This window comes from Indicator indicator, chromosome 11 (assembly GCF_027791375.1).
Source record: "Indicator indicator isolate 239-I01 chromosome 11, UM_Iind_1.1, whole genome shotgun sequence".
In the NCBI taxonomy this organism is placed as follows: domain Eukaryota; kingdom Metazoa; phylum Chordata; class Aves; order Piciformes; family Indicatoridae; genus Indicator; species Indicator indicator.
Window position 1 is genome coordinate 10,186,768 of NC_072020.1, and position 13,428 is coordinate 10,200,195.

Sequence of the window (13,428 nt, forward strand, 5' to 3'; positions counted from 1 at the left end):
GTGACTGGCTGCCAGTTTGCAAGAAGCTATTTGCCACCACCTGTCAGCCAGTTCCCACCCAGCACACAGACCACTTGGTCTAGACTCTAAAGCATCAGATTCTCTAGCTGTAGGGAACCACATCCAAAGCCTCGGAGAAACTCAGGTGGGCAATATGCACTGCTCACCCCACATGGGCTGAGCAGGTTACTTTGAGGGAGAAAGCAATCAGGCCTCGAAGCACAATTTGCCCTTGGTGAATTCATGCTGGCTTTCCCCAAGCACAGGACTCATTTGACTTGTGACAGTCCCTAGGAGGACTCATTCCAAAACTCTAATGAGTTCAAAGTGGCTCGCTTGAGTTTCAGATCAAACACAGATCTTCCTTTAAAATTACTAAATGGCTAAGCTCAAATAAGATGTTTTATGTTGACTTTATAGAACAGTTTGACTAATGGTTTCAGTTGTTCCTCCCAGGATTTGTTGGTTTTGTTGCTTTTGATCTTCTCAGACATTTTGGCAGGTTTTCTCACTTCGAATAATCAGATCTTTCTCTCAGCCCTCAGAGGCCAGCAGCTTATTTTGCACATCATTTTCAGTTTTCTGTGATGTGTTTGCCAGAATACAGCATCATCAGATATCCATAGAATGGTTTGGATTGTAAGGGACCTTAAAGATGATAGAGTTCCATGGGCATGGGCAGGGATACCTTCCACTAGACCAAGTGCTCCCTGGCCTTGAGCACTTCCAGGGAGGGGGCATCCACAGCCTCCAAGGGTCAACCTGTTCCAGTCTCTCACCACCCTCACTGTAAAGAATTCCTTCCTAATATCCAGTCTAAATGTCCCCTCCTCAAGCTTAAAGCCATTAATCTTCATCCTATCCACTACAAACCCTTCTAAAAAGTCCCTCCCCAGTTTTCTTGTAGGACCCTTCAGGTACTGGAAAGCTGCTATAAGGTCTAGCTGGAGCATTCTCTCCTGATTCTGTCCCCACAAAGGAGGTGTTTCAGCCCTTTGATCATCTTTGTGTCCCTTCTCTGGACCTGCTGCAACAGTTCCATGCTCCTTCTTGTGCTAGGAACCCCAGAACTGGGTGGGGTCTCAGGGTGGGGTCTCATGAGAGAAGAGTAGAGAGGAAGAAACCCCTCACTAATCCTGCTGGTCATCACATACCTGTTGCCTTGGTATTCACAGGCATCACTGTTGAAAATGATGGCTTCAGCTGATGCTGCACACAGATTTGAGGTCTGGTCCCCATGTTCACTTGGGAAGAGAGCTGGTGATCCATAATTTTTTTAATTATTTAAAACAGCTGTTTATGCACCTATCCCATCTCTGCCAGAAATCTGAAATGAATAAGCATCATGCAGGTGACCACAGCATTCCATGGACCTGTAAAAGCCTCCAGCTCAGATCTACCTCTCCTCAGTTCAGAGAGCAGAATAGGTCTGTTTTCCACATTCCTACTTAGCAGTTGTGACTCCTCAGTCATTCCAGCTGGAGAGATCTTTTCAAGTGGACTGCTCTGCACATTTCTCCTAACAGTTCCAAGTCGGTGAAGTGCATTTTCCAAAAGAGAGAAGCTGGAAGTGCCAAATCTACGATCTCTGCTCGTTCCATGACCAGAATTTCTCAGCTGTTCAACAGATAGATCAGAACTGGCAGCTGACAAATCTCTGGAAAGACTTTCCAAGTAGACTGAGGCTGCACCAAGGTCATCAAGGCAATGCATAATCCACCGAACTATTAAAAAGTTCATAAATCTTAGCCTAAGAAATGCTGGCATGGCGATCAAATTAATTTTTTAGCTTATTAATGTCATCCCACTGCTGTTAATAACAAGTCCTCCAAGCATCCTCAGTTATTTATTTGTGGGTTTTATCCTTCCTAAAAAATAGCTTTTATATCTCCACTTAATCATTGCTAAGTCAACATCATAAACTCATTACATTTTAATCTGCTTCACCAAACAATCTGTCCAATCTTCAGTGATTGCATGAACAGGGTGGGGGGAAATGAGGTTTTATTCCCACAGGAAAGTGAAAATCTTCCCATCCTGCTCTGGAACAGGAAACCCAAAATCTCAGCAGAAATTATAATGGTGAAACATCTCTAAACTGTTTTGATAACGTTTCTCTTTTGCAAAAATAAACAATAAAAAGGCAATTTGGATGCTTAAACCAGAACTTCAACGTTATCTGCATGGTCTTTTCCTGTATTTTAACATTAAAGAAATAGTTGTTGAAGCTAATCTTTTCCTGCAGGAAATGGAGTACAAGAGATGAACAGCTCCAAATGATACTCAGGTCAACACTGACACTCTTAACTGTAAACCTCCTTTCTTGGAGGTGTGTTGATGTTAAAAAGCAGGCATGGAATCACATCAGGAAAGAGCATCAGGATGGCTCCCACTAGTGTTGAATGGACTAGGGAGCCTGAGCTCGTCGCTTTGGCACATGAGCAAAACACACTCAGAATTAATTGAAATAGGATTTGTTGTGATGTAAACAATGAAACTTTCCTCAAAGACTTTCAGCACAACTTTTAGTTAAGCAGCTAACCAAAACAAGCCTCGAAAAAATCATTGTCACTCCAAACATGAAGGCTGTAGAAAAGAATCGCAGGAGTCAAAGAAAGCTGTTGATGTGTTTAAAGGTCTGGAGAAAGCTCAGCTCCCTGGCTCCTGGAAATGTAGAAAGAAGTTTTGCCACCCAAGACAGGATGTCAGTTTGACATTTTCTTTCTGTACTTCTCTCCAGAATGGTTCCATAGGGAACCATTTCATGGAAAGAGTGCTCAGGCATTGGAATGTGCTGCCCAGGGAGGTGGGCAGCTGGGGGGAGCACAAAGGGAAGAACTGGCATTTACTTAAGAAGGGATGTAGAGAAAGTGGCCTGAAATCCTAGGAAAGAAGGGAAAAGTAACCTTGAGAGCAATGCTCCTGCTCTCCTTCATACCTCACCTTTCCAAACAACACAGCTTTGCTTAGCAGAGCTGTCCCTTGTCCTTTCTTTGTCCTATCTGCTCCTTGCAGTTTGGTCCTCAGTGCTTTCCACCTTTTCACTCTAGCCATCTTTTTCTTTGCTTACCTGCCTCACTGTATTTAATTTGCTTCCCACAAACACTCATCCCTGCAGATTTCCCAACAGCCCTGCAGAACTGCATGGATGTGAGATGCCCAGGGTTTGGGTGGTCTGACCCTCTGGAGCAGACTGCCTGCAGATAAGAGTAATACTGAATTAGCCTTATGCAGTGACTGGTTGGTTCTCTGTCTTGGCTTTCCCAAGTCATTCCCACAGGTTGACTTAGGAAGCATTTCTTAACTCATGGTTTCTACTTCCCCCATTCCTTCCTTTCTTCCTTCAAAGATTTTATTTTCTTGTCATAGTGACACCAAAAAACACCTTAAGATCTTTAACCCATGGACATATTTGTGCTGACAGTGTTGCCTGCTAGCTGAAAAGCAGGACACATACTGCCCAGAGAGGCAGTAGAGTCTCCTCCTCTGGGGACATTCAAAACCTGCCTTGATAGTGTGACCTGCCCTAGGTGATCCTGCTCTGGCAGAGGTGTTGGACCCAATGGTCTTTTGAGGTCCCTTCCAACTCCTAGCATTCTGTGATTCTGTGACATCCAGGCACACATCTTAGCTCAGATTCTGGTCAGCTCTTACTACACATAAACCTCAGTGAGGCTGGTCCCACCATGCTGACCCCACGGCGAGGGAACCAAAGGCTTCAGGAGCCTGGATGTTCACAGCCTGGTTAAAGATCTTCATAACATGGATATATTGCTTAACATGCAATGTAGGTGTATCCTTAAGTCTCACAATAGTTGCTGTACCTCCTTTTCCACTGAGCTATCACCTCCATAAAGCATTTGCAGTGTGTTCAAAGGCTGACTGCCTTAATCAGTCACCCATTCCTATACACTGAACCATTTCCTTCTCTTTTAAACAGGCTGGATCACTTTTTCCCTTGAAAACATCTCACCTAAAGGGATATCACCAGGATTTTCTTAGTAGGAAGATTTATATGAGACAACAGCCATTCTGTGGTTGGGAAAAGCATTTGGAGTGTTGCTGACATCAAGTTTTGAATCATTACATGCAAATCCCTAGGAAATGTTCCTGGAGGTGTCAGGAAATGTGTGGACATGGCACTCTGGGACATGGTTTAGTGGCTATGGTGGTGTTTGGCTGATGGTTGGATCTGATGATCTTTAGAGGTCTTTTCCAACCCAAACAATTCTATGATTCTTTGTGATTTAAAAATACAATTAATATGGCATTCCTGTAATCTGTCATTCTCATTTACCAGCTTCTGACCTCAAAGGCTAGAGTAAAACTAAACAGGGAAGCTTCTACTTCAGAGAGCAGCAGCAGAAAGGGTTAGAGTCTTTTCCAGAGACTATGAGGTTCTCTTAGGTTTACATAAGATCATTAATTTAGCTGTACAAAAAATAACAAGAGCTGGGAACTCTGCCCTTTCCTGTTACTGTTTTTGTTTTTCCTCTCTCCTAATTGTGTGTGAAGTACCCAATAAACCAAGAAGCAACTTTCATCATGTCAGGGAAAACATTATCTTAGCCATATTTAGCCAGGTTGAATGCATGAGGAATCCCATCCCACCCCAAAGACCACAGTGTTATAGTAGCCCTTTCCCCTCTAGTTGTCATCAGCAGAAACAACCTTAGACCCTCCTTAGAAATTAAGAGTTTCTTTCCAAGCTGATTCCAAATTCCACTCCACTCCCCTCCTCCTTTTATCCCTCTTTGTCTTGCTCTATTTGGGATGGCTTTTTTAATTCCCAGCATATACAAATACTTGGCTTCCACACCAGGGTACATAAATCTTCACTGTCCATAGAATCATAGAACTGTTTTGGTTGGGAAAGATCTCCAAGATCATCAAGTCCAATCATCAACCCAACACCTCTATGGTCCCCAGGTGCCACATCCACATGTTCCTTGAACACCTCCAGGGATGGTGACTCCACCACCTCCCTGGGCAGCCTGTTCTGATGCCTGACCACTCTTGCAGGAAAGAGATTTTTCCTAATACCCAACCTAAACCTCCACTGGTGGCAATTAGAGGCCATTTCATCTCATTCTATGTGATACTAGAGAGAAGAGGGCCAGAAGACACAAGAAAGATGGAATATTTTCAGAAAGAGCTTCTTGTGGGTCCCTTGAGACTCAGAAGCATTCTTTCCATGTGCAAAAAAAGCTTTCCATTAACTGCTGAAATATCAGCCAGTTAATTAATTTTTTGATAAAACTGTTACGTCCTTGGCGAATCTGTTCACACTAATGAAACCAATCAGAGGCAGAACAAGACCTGACTGATCTTTGCACTCTGTCTGATGGAAAGTGTGCAGCTCTGGCACTTGAAGCATGAATCGCACATCTCCTTTTGAAGGACTGGTTTTCTTCTTCATGTAGTGAAATTCTGATCTGATCCGATGGCATCTGGGAACAGTTCAGAGCCCAAGACACCATGGAGCAGTGAAGAATGAGAAAGGACAAATAAGCAGGCTTAAAGCAGTTGGGATTTTGTGTGTGCTGCTGCTATCATTAAATAGGTCTCTGAAGAAGGGTGTTACATCATAAAGTATCATAGGATTATGGCATTACAGAATAATTTGGGTTGGAACAGACCTTAACATATACTTCCAACACCCTGACATGGGCAGGGACACCTCCTACTGGACCAGGTTGCTCAAGGCCCCACCCAACCTGCTGTTGAACACTTCCAAGCTTGGAGCATCCACAACTTCTCTGGGCAACCTGTTCCAGTGCCTCATCACTCCCATGGCAAAGAATTTCTTTCTATTTTCTGACCTAATTTGAGCTTCTTCCAGTTTGAAGCCATTGTCCTTTTTCTGCCACTCCATGCCTTTGTAAAAACTCTCTTCCATCTGTCCTGGACCCACATTCAAAAACTGAAAGGCAACCACATTAAGTTTTTTATTACTATAACACTGAAGATTTCAATACAGAATCACAGAATCCCAACATGGTGGAGGTAGGAAGGGACCTCTGGAGATTGTCCAGTCCAACACTCCTGCTAAGGCAGATGGGGCTGCCCAGGATCCCAGTGCCCAGGTGGGTTTGGGATCTCTCCAGAGAAAGAGACTCCACAACCTCTCTGGACAGTCTGCTCCAGGGCTCCAGCATCCTCACAGCAATGAAGTTTTTCCTCTGTTTACATGGAGCTTCCCGGGTTCCAGTTTGTGCCCACTGACCTTTGTCCCCTCCCTGGGCACCACTGAATAGAGTCTCCATCCTCATGCTCCCCACCCTTTAGCTCTTGATGAATATTTTGAAGATTCCCCTCTCAGGCTGCTCTTTTCCAGGCTAAACACCCTCAGGTCTCTCAGCTTTTCCTCCTCACACAGATACCCCAGGGCCCTCAGAATCTTTGAACCCTCAGCTGGACTTTCCAGTAGTTCTCTGTTTCTCTTGCAGCCTGCCAACAAGAACTTACCAAGTTCCCCAGGGAACTCAGGAGCCATTAATCAGTCTGTAAGAGCCTGTCTGCTGCTTACACCAGTTTTAGATCTCTTTGTTCAGGTCAATATGTTCCAGTGTTTTATCTTACATAGTCCAGTTCATTTTGTCACACACACACACCTCCCTCTCCCCTCTAAAAAAACCCAGAAACTATTGGAGGAAAAAGAGACTTTGTTTCCTTAATTTCATGGGAACCCCCAGAGCTTCCAGTTCCCAAAACACAATTGTCATTGTTGTGTGTTAGCATTCGTGTAAATACCAGGGCACTGAATTCCCCTCCATTCCAGGGGAACCTGGAATAGGGATGGAAATGGTAAGGGTTTATTTTCCTCACCACTCTCACAGTCCTGCCCACACTGCAGTAGCTACTGGGAAGGACCTGGTCTACATTTTTTTCTGTCTTTGCTGTTGCAGTGATAATGGTGAAGCCCTTTCTGTCACTTTTGTGTACCTCCCCTTGTGATGCAGACATGATGTGATCAGGCACATTCCTTTCCCACCTTAAAAGATAAATCAGCATTCTCAGCCTTGAAGCTTTGGTCTTCTTACCCCTGAAATCACAGAAACCAAACAAGTAGATCATGTGTATCACAGAATCACAGAATGCACTGGGTTGGAAAGGACCCTCAAAGTCATCTTGTCCAACCCCCCTGCAGTCAGCAGGGACACCTCTAACTAGATCAGGTTGCCCAAGGGCCACAGCAAGTTTGACCTTGAGTGTCTCCAGGGATGGGGCCTCAATCACATCTCTAGGCAACCTGCTCCAGTATTTCACCACCCTCACTGGAAAGAACTTCCTTCTAATGCCCAACCTAAGCCTACCCTGCTCCAGTTTCAAGCCACTGCCCCTCATCCTATCACTACAAGCCCTTCTAAACAATCCCTCCTCAGCTTTCCTATAGGTGCCCTTCTGGTATTGAAATGCAGCTCTAAGGTGGAGCAATCTCTCCTCCAGGCTGAACAGCCCAAACTCTCCCAGCCTGTCCTCACAGGAGTGGTGCTCCAGCTCTGTGATCGTCTTGGTGGTCCTCCTCTAGTCCAATTCCAGCAGGTCCATATCCTTCCTGTGCTGAGGGCTCCAGAAGTGGACTCAGTACTCCAGATGAGTTCTCAGCAGAGCAGAGCAGAGTGGCAGAATCACACCTCCCTTGGTCTGCTGGCCACGCTGCTATTGATGCAGCCTAGGATGCCATTTGCCTTATGGGCTGCAAGTGCACAGTGTTGGCTCATGTCCAGCTTCTCCCATAAGTCCTTTTCTGCAGGGCTGCTCTCAATCTCATCATCCCCCACCCAAACCTAGCTGCAGCACCCTGCACTTTGCATTGTTGAACCCCATAAGATTCTCCTTAGCTCCCTTCTCCAGGCTGTCTAGGTCAAGGTTTGGTCTAGGTGTGTCTAGGTTTGACGTGGCTGACATCAAATCAACGAACGTTTCATTGGATTTGTTCCCTGTTGTGACTGACCCACACAAGATGGTAACATTCAACTTGTGTTCTCAGATCCAAGCAGAGACTTTCTTAGCTTAAAGAGTTGGCTTCTCTGTTTGCAGTCTTTGCTCTAAGTTTTGCAGATGACTCAGAGGGCCTTCCTTTAGTGATGAAGTCTGCCTGCAATTCAAAGAGGGACATGCAGTCAGCCCTTGTCAGAAGTTCAGGTTACATTTGTTCACTTGCAATCCAGAAACTTTGCAAGGGACTTGACTTTGCTTTTAGATGAGAGCAAGTTTCAAGAAGAAAGAGTTACATTATTAAGAAAACTTGAAAAGGTTTTAACACTAAATCTGTGGAAACAGAACTGTCACTGCCTGAAAGACTGAGTGACACCATACCAAGAGTACCTGGCACAGCTCACCTGTCTTTCTCTTTACCAAGCTAAATAGCCCCAGGTCTCTCAGCCTCTTCTCATAAGAGAGAACCTCCAGTCCCCTCAGCATCCTGAAATGATACTCCAGAAAGGCCAAAAAGTATAAAAGAAACTCATGTGGAGTTCTATGAGCTGTGCCCTGGAAATACCTGAAGCTTGCATGGAGTCCATAGATTTTACTTTTTCTTTTTTCTTTTTTTTTTTTTTTTTTTTTTTGTTGACCACTTTTATCCTTTCTTTTCCCAAAAGTACAAAATGTCAGAGGTAATCCAGCAGTCACTGAATCAGAGAGGAGCACAAACTGTTCTGAAGAGTTACATAAGATTGCAGAGGATACATTCATCCACCTCACCTATCCACTTCAGTGGCTTCTGCACAGCAACAGAGGGAAATAGGAGAAATTCTACATCCTTCTTAAAACCCTGATGAATTTTCCACAATGAAGAGACACACACATCTATGCTAGCTGCATAACCATCTGTGGATCCTGAGCCTTTCTGTAAGCCTCTCACAACTTGATTTCATTCTTACCAAGTCTCATCACCTTGCAAGATTGAACCCTAAGATCAAGGGTCTGGAGAACAGGTCATATGAGAAGCTGAGGGAACTGGGGTTGTTTAATCTGGAGAAGAGGAGGCTGAGGGGAGGCCTTCTTGCTCTTTACAACTTACTGAAAGGAGGTTGAGACCAGGTGGGGTTGGTTTCTTCTCCCTACTACCAAGTGACATGATGAGAGGAAATGCCCTCAAGTTGCACCAGGGGAGGTTGAGGCTGGCAGGAAGTTCAACTCAATCCATGATGGTTGCTCGGGGCCACATCAAGTCTGATCTAGGGACAGGGCCTCAGCCACATCCCTGAGCAACCCTTCCAAATGTCCAGCCTAAATCTAAGGTCTCTCCAGAGCTGTGTCCAGCTATGGGACCCCCAACATAAGAAAGACATAGACCTGCTGGAGTGGGTGCAGAGGAGGGCCACAAAGATGATCTCCAGACCTGAAAAGAGGCAGAGATTTGGTGCTGAGCAACATGGATTAGCACCAGACTCAGTGAAGTTAGATAATGGTGTAACTAGATGACCTTGAAGATCTTTTCCAACCTAAATCATTCTATGATTAATGCAGGAATACAGGCATTTCATTACTCCATATCAGCTGCTGCAGATGAAGAATTATTTCACCCAGACTCTGACTCAAGCATGATTTGGGTTCAGAAGGCTTTGTTTTTGTTCACATGCTGGTTGAAAGGCAACAACAGTGTCACAAATGCTTATCTTTGCAGTATTTGTTTGGGAGAACAATGCTCATGGAGGTAATGCACTATCCATCAACCCTGCTGATACTGCAGGGAGCAGTAAAAAAAGAAAGTGGTTTGTTTGAGGCTGATGGAGGAGATAATTTATTGAAATAATGGTTCTTTTGTTTATTTACTTCCCTGCTAGCTCCATTAGGGCACTGCAATGGCCACTTGCAGCCCAGAAGGCGACCCTATCCTAGTCTGCATCAAAAGAAGTGTGGCCAGCAGGATGAGGGAGGGGATTCTGCCCCTCTGCTCTGAGACACCACCTGGAGCACTGCATCCAGTTTTGGGGGCCCCAGAACGAGAAGGACATGGAACTGTTGGACCAGGCCCAGAGGAGACTATGAAGATGATCTGATCAGAGGGCTGGAGCACCTCTCCTCTGAGGACAGGATGAGAGAGTTTGGGCTGCTCAGCTTGGAGAAGGCTTTGGGGAGACCTTAGAGCAGCCATCCAGTACCTGCAGGAGCCTACAGGAGAGCTAGGAAGAGACTTTTTACAATGACTTGTAGTGATAGGATGAGAGGGAATGGATTGAAGCTGGAAAACTGAGACTGGATATTAGGAAGAAATTCTTTACAGTATGGTTGTTGAGACACTGGAACAGGCTGCCCAGGGCAGTCATGGACATCCCATCCCTAGAGGCATTCAAGGCCAAGTTGGACAGGGCTTTGAGCAATCTGGTCTGATGGAGGGTGTCCCTGCCCATGGCAGGGGGAGTTCAAACTAGGTGATATTTAAGGCCCCTTCCAAGCCAAACCATTTAATGACTCTATGATAAACTTCCCCCTTGCAGTAAAGTAGTTGCTGCAGGCAACCCAGTGCCAAGTGGAAGTCTGTCTTTTTGAGGAAACCACAGGCAACTGAGGATTTTGCATTGGGATGCAATCAAACAGCATGTTCTTGTCCTTATCTGCAGGAAAACTACAGCTAAGACACTGATTAAAGCTGAAAGGGTTCCTTTTGCTGGAAGCTTAATCCTTTTAAACTTAGCTTTCATACTGAGTTTGAAGTCTTATTTATTTTCTAACTTTGTGCTGCAGGAAAACAAGTAAGAAAACAAGCCTCTAAGTATTGGTTTTATTTTCTTTTCGACATGTTTCCTTACAGCAACAGAGGTGCTCTTTCAATTTTACTGAATCTCACTGGAAATTTGATTGTGGCAGTGCCATTGCAGCATTACACTTCAGAATCTTTCTTTCTGGTGCTTTTGTTCTGAACCTCCTGGGATTTATAGGTCAGTTATCAACATTTGTTGTGCAACCCCCACATGCCTTAAAGTGACTGAATATCTGTGGGATGCTGTCTGTGCCCATGCTGGAGTGCAGTGCATTCAGAAAGGTTGGAAGTTTCACATAGAGGAGCACATTTCCTTCTTGGAACAAGAGTGAAGAACTCAGAAACAGAGAATCACACACATCAGATTGGAAGGGACCCTCCAAGGTCACTGCTGTCAGCAGGGACATCTCCAACTAGGTCAGGTTGCTCAAGACCCTAGCAAGTTTGACCCTGAATGTCTCCAGGGCCTCTACCTAACCTCTCTGGGAAACTGTTCTAGTATTTCACCACTCTCATTGTGGAAGAACTTCCTCCTAATGTCCAACCTAAATCTACCCTGCTCCAGTTCCAAACCATTGCCCCTTGTTCTATCCCTACAAGCCCTTCTAATCAGACCCTCCCCAGCCTTCTTGTAGGTCTCCTTCAGATACTGAAATGCATCCAGAAGTTATTCCTGGAGCAAAACATAATACTTAAAGACATTGAATCATAGAATCATAAAATGGTAGGGGCTGGAATGGACCTCTGGAGATTGACTCCAACCCCACAGCCAGAGCAGGATCACCTAGGGCAGATCACACAGGAACACATCCAGACAGTCTTGGAAGTCTCCAGAGAAGGAGATTCCACAACCTGTCTGGGCACAGTTGAAAAGAGCCTGGCCCCTTCTTCCTGACACCCAACTTTCAGATATTTATAGCCATTAATAAGATCTCCTCTCAGTCTTCTCTTCTCCAGGCTAAACAGCCCCTGGTCTCTCAGCCTTTCCTCATCAGACATCAGTGCCTCTGCTGGACTCTCTCCAGTATATCCCTGTCCCTCTTGAACTGGGGAGGCCAGAACTGGACAGAGTACTCCAGATGTGTCGTTCTCTCTAGACTCTGTGACGGAATTATAGAATCACAGAAAAGTGGGGGTTGGAAGGGACCTCTGGAGATCATCCAATCCAACCCTGCTGCCAAAACAGGTTCACCTAGGGCACATTGCACAGGATGGTGTCCAGGTGAGTTTTGAAAGTCTCCACAGAAGGAAACAATTACAGCTGATCTGTGCTGCAGTTTTGCTATCCCCATGAAGCCGTCTGAGTAGAGGATTTAAAGCTTAGCTTTACAGCTACTTCAGCTCAACCAGGAATTGAAAAATAAGGCAGCTGTTTTGCAGCATTTTCCAAAAGAGAATGGCTTCCAAGGCAGAGACACCATAAACTCCCTGAGAAGAGTGAAATTACATTTGGATCCAGCTTTTCCATTGTAAATCCTGTAGGAAATTATGGTTTGCAGATGGGAAGTAAATATCTCAGTGAGATATGATCTAAGTAGTCCAGCTAGAGGTTTTTATGAGAAAGGAAACTGAAAAAAAACCTGCAAAGATTTGACTGCTTTTTTGCTTCATTTCTACCCTTCTCTCACACATGTTCGAAGTCAGACTCCATCAAACAACTCTCACTTTACAAAGAGTTTTAATTACTGTGCCACAGAAGAAATGCAACATGTTTTTATTAACCTGAGGTCCCCCAGTCATACAAAGTGATAATACAAGAGGAAATGGCCTCAAGTTGCACCAGGGGAGGTTTAGGTTGGATATTAGAAGAAACTTCTTGACTGAAAGGGTTCTTAAAGACTGGAACAGGCTCCCCTGGTTGAATCTTCATACCTGGAGGTGTTCCAAAGAGGCAGAGATGTGGTGCTGAGGGACATGGTTTAGCACCAGACTTGGTAGAGTCAGAGAACGGTTGGACTCGATGATCTTAAAGGTCTTTTCCAACTAAAACCATTCTATGATTTCATGACTATGTTTGCTCATCACTGAGTAAAATTGCAGGTATGCATCTCATCTTTTCAAAGATTGCTCTGCTGCTGTTTGCAGAGGTACAGAGGAGCCATAGGTGAAGTCACCATGCACACCCATGCACAGTAGTCAGCCAGGCCACATGACAGCACCCCAAGTATCAAGAAGCTTTGAGAGAGTTGCATCACAAATACCTCCGGATGTAGAAGACCACAGACCCCTGCAAAGATACGCTTCATTCAGAGTCTTAAATCATCAGGTTTGAAATCACTAATGGTAAGAGTGGCAATGAAGCTTTCTCTTTCCTCTGTAACCTTCAACTTTCTAATTTCTCAGACCAGAAACTCAGCTTCAGTAGTTAGCTCTCCATAGTCAGGCCAGCAGTGTCCTGGAGTTCATTAAAAAGAGTGACTGACAGATCCAGGGAGGTTCTCCTCCCATTCTACTCTGCCCTGGGAGTTCACATCTGGAGTATTGCATCCAGCTCTGGGCTCCCTGATTCAAAAGAGGCAGAGAACTACTGGAGAGAGTCTGACAGGGAGAGCTCCAAAGCTGCCGAGGGCACTGGAGCATCTCTGTGAGGAGGAGAGGCTGAGAGACCTGGGGCTGTTTATACTGAAGAAGAACAGCCTGAGAGGGGATTTTCTCAATGTAAAGCAAGAGCTAAAGGGTGAAGGGCAAGCGGGTGGGGCCAGACCCTGCTCAGTGGT